Below are 6273 nucleotides of genomic sequence, written 5' to 3' on the forward strand. Positions count from 1 at the left end.
TTCTTTTCTTTTCTTTTCTTTTCTTTTCTTTTCTTTTAAACTTCTTTATATCATTCATATTTTTTATTTATTTTATATTGTTAATTTTAATTTTATATTGTTATTTTTGTATTGTATTGTATTGTGTTGTAAGCCGCCCCGAGGCTTCGGCAAGGGGCGGCATAGAAATGTTCTAATAATAATAATAATAATAATAATAATAATAATAATAATAATAATATGTGAAGTCAGTGTCCATTGCAGTACTTCATCAGTAAGTTGCACTTACATCACTGAATTTCATATACCACATTCTGGCCCTTTCAGAGTGATAGAGACTGAAGAATTTATCCCTTTTAATAATAATTTTCCCACTCTTTCTTGGTTCCTCCTGAACTTTAAGAGTTTTCTCAACCTTAATTTCCGTTCATCCCAGATGTTGAGATTTTGTTTAAGGTTTACATTAAACCAAAATTTGTAATCATTTTCGTGCACAGTTCTCCCAAGGCACACTTTTGAATGCAATGCTGCCTTATGTACCCAGTTTTACAAGACATTTTCCTAATGGAATGAATTTTTGAACATTATTTTCATGAATATATTCATGCTGCATGTGCACTTTTCCCTTTGATATGCATGTTTATTGTGCTTATTTCTGTTACATGCATTTTTGTGCACATCTTTTTCTTTTAATTGGTGAGTGAATTTCAAGTAACAGTGTTTCATTGGTTTGAGAAGCAAAATTAGTTGGATTTCTCTTAAAATGCAAAGCGCTCTAATTTCTCCCCCATCCCTACTTTGCGCAACTTGTTTTGTTCCTGGTCTCAAGGAATGCACTGAGGCCAGAGCGACATGGCTTGAGAAAGGAGATGCACCCATGAAAAACAGCTTCACGGGCCACACTGGAGAGCTTCATGGACCAGATTAGGCCCACTGACTGGACATTCTCTATGACCTTGTCCAACGGAAAGCAAGGTGGGGGGGACTGGAGACTGGTTTGTTTGTCATGGACAATGCACGCAAACTGTCCATTTGATGAAGCTGATGAGACAGAGCTTCAATTTGCAAAACTATAGCAATTCCCCTTCAGCAAAAACTTATGCTACAATAGTTTCCTTTCAAACATAAGGTAAGGATGCCGTTAATTATCTGTTGTTAGCTACCTAGAGATGCCATGGTGAAATAGGCAGCATATAATTTTTTAAATAAATATTTTTAATGAATCTGCTCCAAGGATCCACTTGGGTTCCTTCTCTGATCCTAGGATCTAGGATCCTAGCTATCATACCTAGATCTAGCTATGGCTTTCCATGTCAGGGATACATGTAGCCCAAACTAGATGGAAAACAAACTCAAGAATGGGCTAAGATGGGCAAGCGCCAGTGGTAAATTAGGATCCCCCTCATTCATTCCACACTACAGCTGATGGAACAGAACCAATTGTAGGAGGTTTGTTCCTCTAGGGTAGGGATGCACAAGCCCTACTGGGCTCCCAGTCGGACCCTCCATAGTTCCTCTACCTGACCATAACCACTTCCATTGGACTCACCCCCTTTCCCCCATCAATCAATTGTCATCCTCCTGATATTTGTGTAGCAAATATTTGTCAATCTTCTGTGATATTTGTGTTAATTTCTGACAATAAGAGCTTGAAGCTGAAATAGACTGGTATCACTCATTCATCATTCATTTGTATTTTGTCCCATCCCTTCTGTTTTTCCAGCACCCGCCACTGCAATATGGCCCTGAGGAACTTGTCCAAATTGGATTTTGGCCCTCAGACTGAAAAACTTTCTGTACCCCACTGAAGAGAAGTGTGGTTGCAGTCCTGCCCTTTGATTGTCTGCTAAAGAGGGAGGCAGTTCTACACGTGTTCCTCGCATCCAAAAGAATGCAACTGTGAATAGAAAAGCTAAGTGCTGATCCCCAGCCTTCAACAGCCATTTGCTCTGCCAGAGTACCAAGGAATCCCCTGGCATCTTTGTAAGCCACTGCATCCATTGCCTCTTAACAGGACACAGCAATGCTTTCACACTATATTATCAGTATGGATTGTTGCCATTGTGAGAGGGCAATAAAGACACCACATGTTGTAGTTTTGCAAAAAGCAGAACAAACGTATTTGAGGGTTTGCTACCTCTCGAGGAAAATGAACCCAATCTCGAGACTAAATCTACTGCTGGTGTTCTTACAACTGCTGTGCAGACTAAAAATCATTGCAATTAAAGAGCCTCTCTAATCAGAGAGGCCCCAGGAGAGGCGACTTCTCAGGAGACAAACAACCCCTTTCTCCTGCTTTCTGTATTACTCTTAGTGGCATCACCAGTAGCTGTTCAGTACAAAGTATAACAGCACGGTATCCATTCTGGGGAGTTCCCTGCCTCTTTCCAAGCAGCACTCCATGGGATGGTCCTTTTTATTCATCATTATCAGTCTTGCCTTGGCAAGTATCCCGCAAAGAGCTACACAGGCAGGAATGTTTTATGAATATGCAAAACTGACTAGATTTGCTTTGGGTAAACTTAAAGAATAGCTGTCATAGTCTCGTGTCCCTGACTCACAGAAATATGACATGAAAGGACATTTGGAGTGATGCTCACACAATGGTTTCCATCATGGGATGACCAAAGCATTAGGGGATAGATTAGTCTGGACCCAACACATAAAATAAAAATTTGAAAAATAATCATTTAGTCTATGCATACAAAATTACAATGAAAAGAACCATGCAGTGAATAATGCTATTATCTTTAAAGTTACACATAATTACTTTCCAAGTATGAAGACTGAAAAATGCCTGAAGTGCCCATTACACCCCCTCCCCCCGCATTAATCTGTTGTTAATTCCAGCTGTACTGAAATAGGAGCTCTGAAACATTTTACTTTGGAAAAGTGAAATCTACTTATTTCCCTGACAATCAGCTATATTATGCCTCTGCATGCATCCCCAGACAAGACCACTTTGGGGGAAGCCGGTAATCAAGTTATTTTAGAGTTCAAAGTAGCATATGTAAGAGAACTCAGTGTTTCATGTTTATTTCTGTCTCTTCTGCTGCAAAAATATGTACTAAAGGCTCCAAAGGACATTTGAACTCAGCAAGCTAGCAAGAAAGAGCAATTTCTATGGAAACAAGTTTCCTAACTGAAAGCTAAGCAGCCAATCTGGTTTGTTACATTTGTTTCTGAGGGTTTTTCCTTCATCCTAACCACTGACTGCCATGATATCTAACTTTTTGTTGACTCTTAATTTTGCTTTGAGCAATGTATGTGGTCTTGTAAACCTTATGCATTTGACCAGCTGATATTAGTAACATTTATCTAGAATTCTCAGTAGAAAGATGGAAAGGTGTTTATGGCATAAATATGTTATGGCATGTTTCATTTTCATTCATTTCTTCAGCTGAAGGTGGCATTCAATTATCTTGGGAACTGGTCCAGAGGACAGGCTACCTTATCAAGAAAAATCTGTGAACGCAGATTGTCTATTGTCGTGAAAGGTTGCTGTTGACCGCAACCTGAGAACCATAAACCAAAAATGTGCCTGGATACACATGTCTTGTCCAGGTCTTTTTTACATACAGATGGGAAATCATAACTTCCTTCCTTACTTCCTTCTGTCCTTCCTTGCTTCCTTTATTTATTTTCTGCCCTTGTATGCCAACCCATTGCCCAAGGGCTTTTTAGGTGGCTCACAAAACAGAACAGCATAACTATAAAAACCATAACAAAGTTAAAACTATAACATTGAATGGACCATAAAATACAATTAATATAAAATATAGTACAGGAGTACTGATACAAGACATAGTAAAAGTAAGCAGCAGAAATAAGATAATAAAACCAAAAGTTTTTCTAAAAGCAAATGCTAAATAAAAATGTCTTTACCTACTGGTGAAAAGTGAGTAACGTGGGTGCCTCTCCTTAAGAAGGGAATGCCACAGACAAGGTAAAATAACAGAAAAGTAATGGAAAAGGACCTTTCCCTTCCTATTTCCCTCACGGAGGTGGGCCTCTATTGAAGATCTTAGTGATCTTGTAGAAATATATGGAGACAGGCAATCCTTCAGATTTGCTGGCCCCAAGTCATTTAAGGCTTTGTATGTTAGCATGAACAGCTGGTGGAGGACTGGTGTGATGTGATCTCTAGGACCAGTCCTCATTAACAGCCACTTCGCTCTGTTTTGGAGTGCCCAAATTGTCTGTCTGTCTGTTGCATTCGTTTGAGAGAGAGAGAGAGAGAGAGAAACTTTCTGGACAGTTGCTATAGTGCTAAATAGCCATTTATATTGATGTAAATTTCCAGGATGACCCCAAGTATGAAAGCTTTGTTTTATCTTGTCTTTAGACATTTCCTAATCTGGTGGGGAGACCACCTGGGAACTGCATGTAGCCACAGTGAGTCCCACAATGGGAAAAAGGTGGGATGTAAATATAACAAATAAGTAAATAAAAGTGTCAGTGTTTATTCACTCTTGCAAGAATCTATCCACTCCATGGCTGTAATCCTAAGTGAGCTGGTGGGACTTACATTAGGTTAAACATTCCAGTAACAATCTGGAAGTGACAGCCTTCCAAGGAAGCCATGTGCAATGTAAGTAAAAAGAAACTTGAGCCTAGAGTGTTAATGCTAATATTGGACAGAGCCATTACATACAAACAAAACAAGCATGAATTGAACAGGCCTTTTCTCTTCCTGCCAGTGTAATGATCTGAGTCTCCCTGTGAAGCGAGATTGTCAGGCAGGTCTGCACCTACAGCAGTGAAAATAGAATTGATGACCTCTGGCTCCGAGACCACAAGCTTCTACCTGATAAGCTAAGTAGATAACTAGGCAAGTAGAGACACCTGTTATTTCTTTGTTTGAGAAATGTGTTCTCTTATCCTGAGCCAAGGAACATACTGAGATCAAAACAAAGATACCCAGCAACTGAGGAGGGCACAAAGCAGGCAGTTCATACACAAATGGAGTGCCAGGTTTGGCACATGTCTGTTTTCCAAATAAATGCACCATTCATTGAAAGCCTGGATTGCACCTGCCATTGCAAGATGTATTACATGCAGCTATAGAAAATATTAAAGAATAGCAAAAGGCTGGTGGCAGGGGTGTAGGGTGATGTGTTTTGTTTTTTGTGCTCACAAAGAAAAGAATTCCCTTTGAGTTGGTATGTAGGTTGTTGTTGATTTTTCATTCTCACTGGAATCATATTTTTCAATGTCTATTTTAAAAACGTCCATATTATTAAACCTGTCCAGGGAGAAGTTTACTTAAATAAGCAGAAATGGATTTAATGCCATTTACTTAGGATCATAGAAAGGATTTAGACACCTTGTCATGGAGGGGAAAAATCCTAGAGGATACTCAAATGAACTGTCTGTACACACACACACACACACACACATATATCTCACACAAAAGATCTAGATTTATTTTCCCCTAGTCAAAACTCAGCGCTATCCATTGTACAGGAATAGTTAAGCCAGTTATCTGGCAAAAACACCATGTTATATTTTTGACTGTTTTGAAATACTTATTGACATCTTAGCCTCCTCCAGCAGCTTGACAGATACCAAAAATAGTAATGAATATTAACCTGCAGGCTACAGAAAGAAATGTCACCAAGCACTCACTTTAGAAAAGGGCATATACTTTTGTTTTTTTAAGTGATAAATGTTACTGGGGAAGAAAATCAGAGCTCCAAAATATCAGTCTGAGAATATTGCTATGTTAAAAAGGGAGGAAAGCATGGTGGCAGTAATAACGGTATTTATGTTGTACAGCTATTGAAAAACAGAAAAGGTTGGCTTGGTCAGTTTTTCAGTGCAGTGGATTTTAGGTCATGTAAGTCAAATGGAACTGAATTGAAATCAGCTGAGCACTCAGCCTAACTTACCTGATGCAGTTGTTGCTGTGAGGATAGGACTGAGGGGAACCTTTTAAGTCACCTTGAGTTCCTTGCAAGAGGAAGAAATATGGGGTATAAATGTAACTTAACAAAAATAATAACTGAATGTAAACCAGTGTAAAACGTTGATTCATGTTAATTGATCATTTTCCCAGTACACTGAAGTTTGTGTCATATACTGTGGAATCAAATAACTATTGTATAGAAGTTGTGCAGAACTAGGGTAAGGAGAGGGAGAGGGGGAGAGCACCTTCTTTGGCTAGGGAACTGTTATAATCTATACATCGGAGAGCGCAGCTTTTGTCCTCAGATGGTGGTTTCTGATAGCACATTCACAAAAGGGGGGAAATTCCACTGCAACAGAGTGTACATTCATCTGGGATGCCCAAAG

The sequence above is a fragment of the Varanus komodoensis genome, unplaced genomic scaffold (genome assembly GCF_004798865.1).
Source record: "Varanus komodoensis strain SLA01 unplaced genomic scaffold, ASM479886v1 scaffold12, whole genome shotgun sequence".
NCBI lineage: Eukaryota > Metazoa > Chordata > Lepidosauria > Squamata > Varanidae > Varanus > Varanus komodoensis.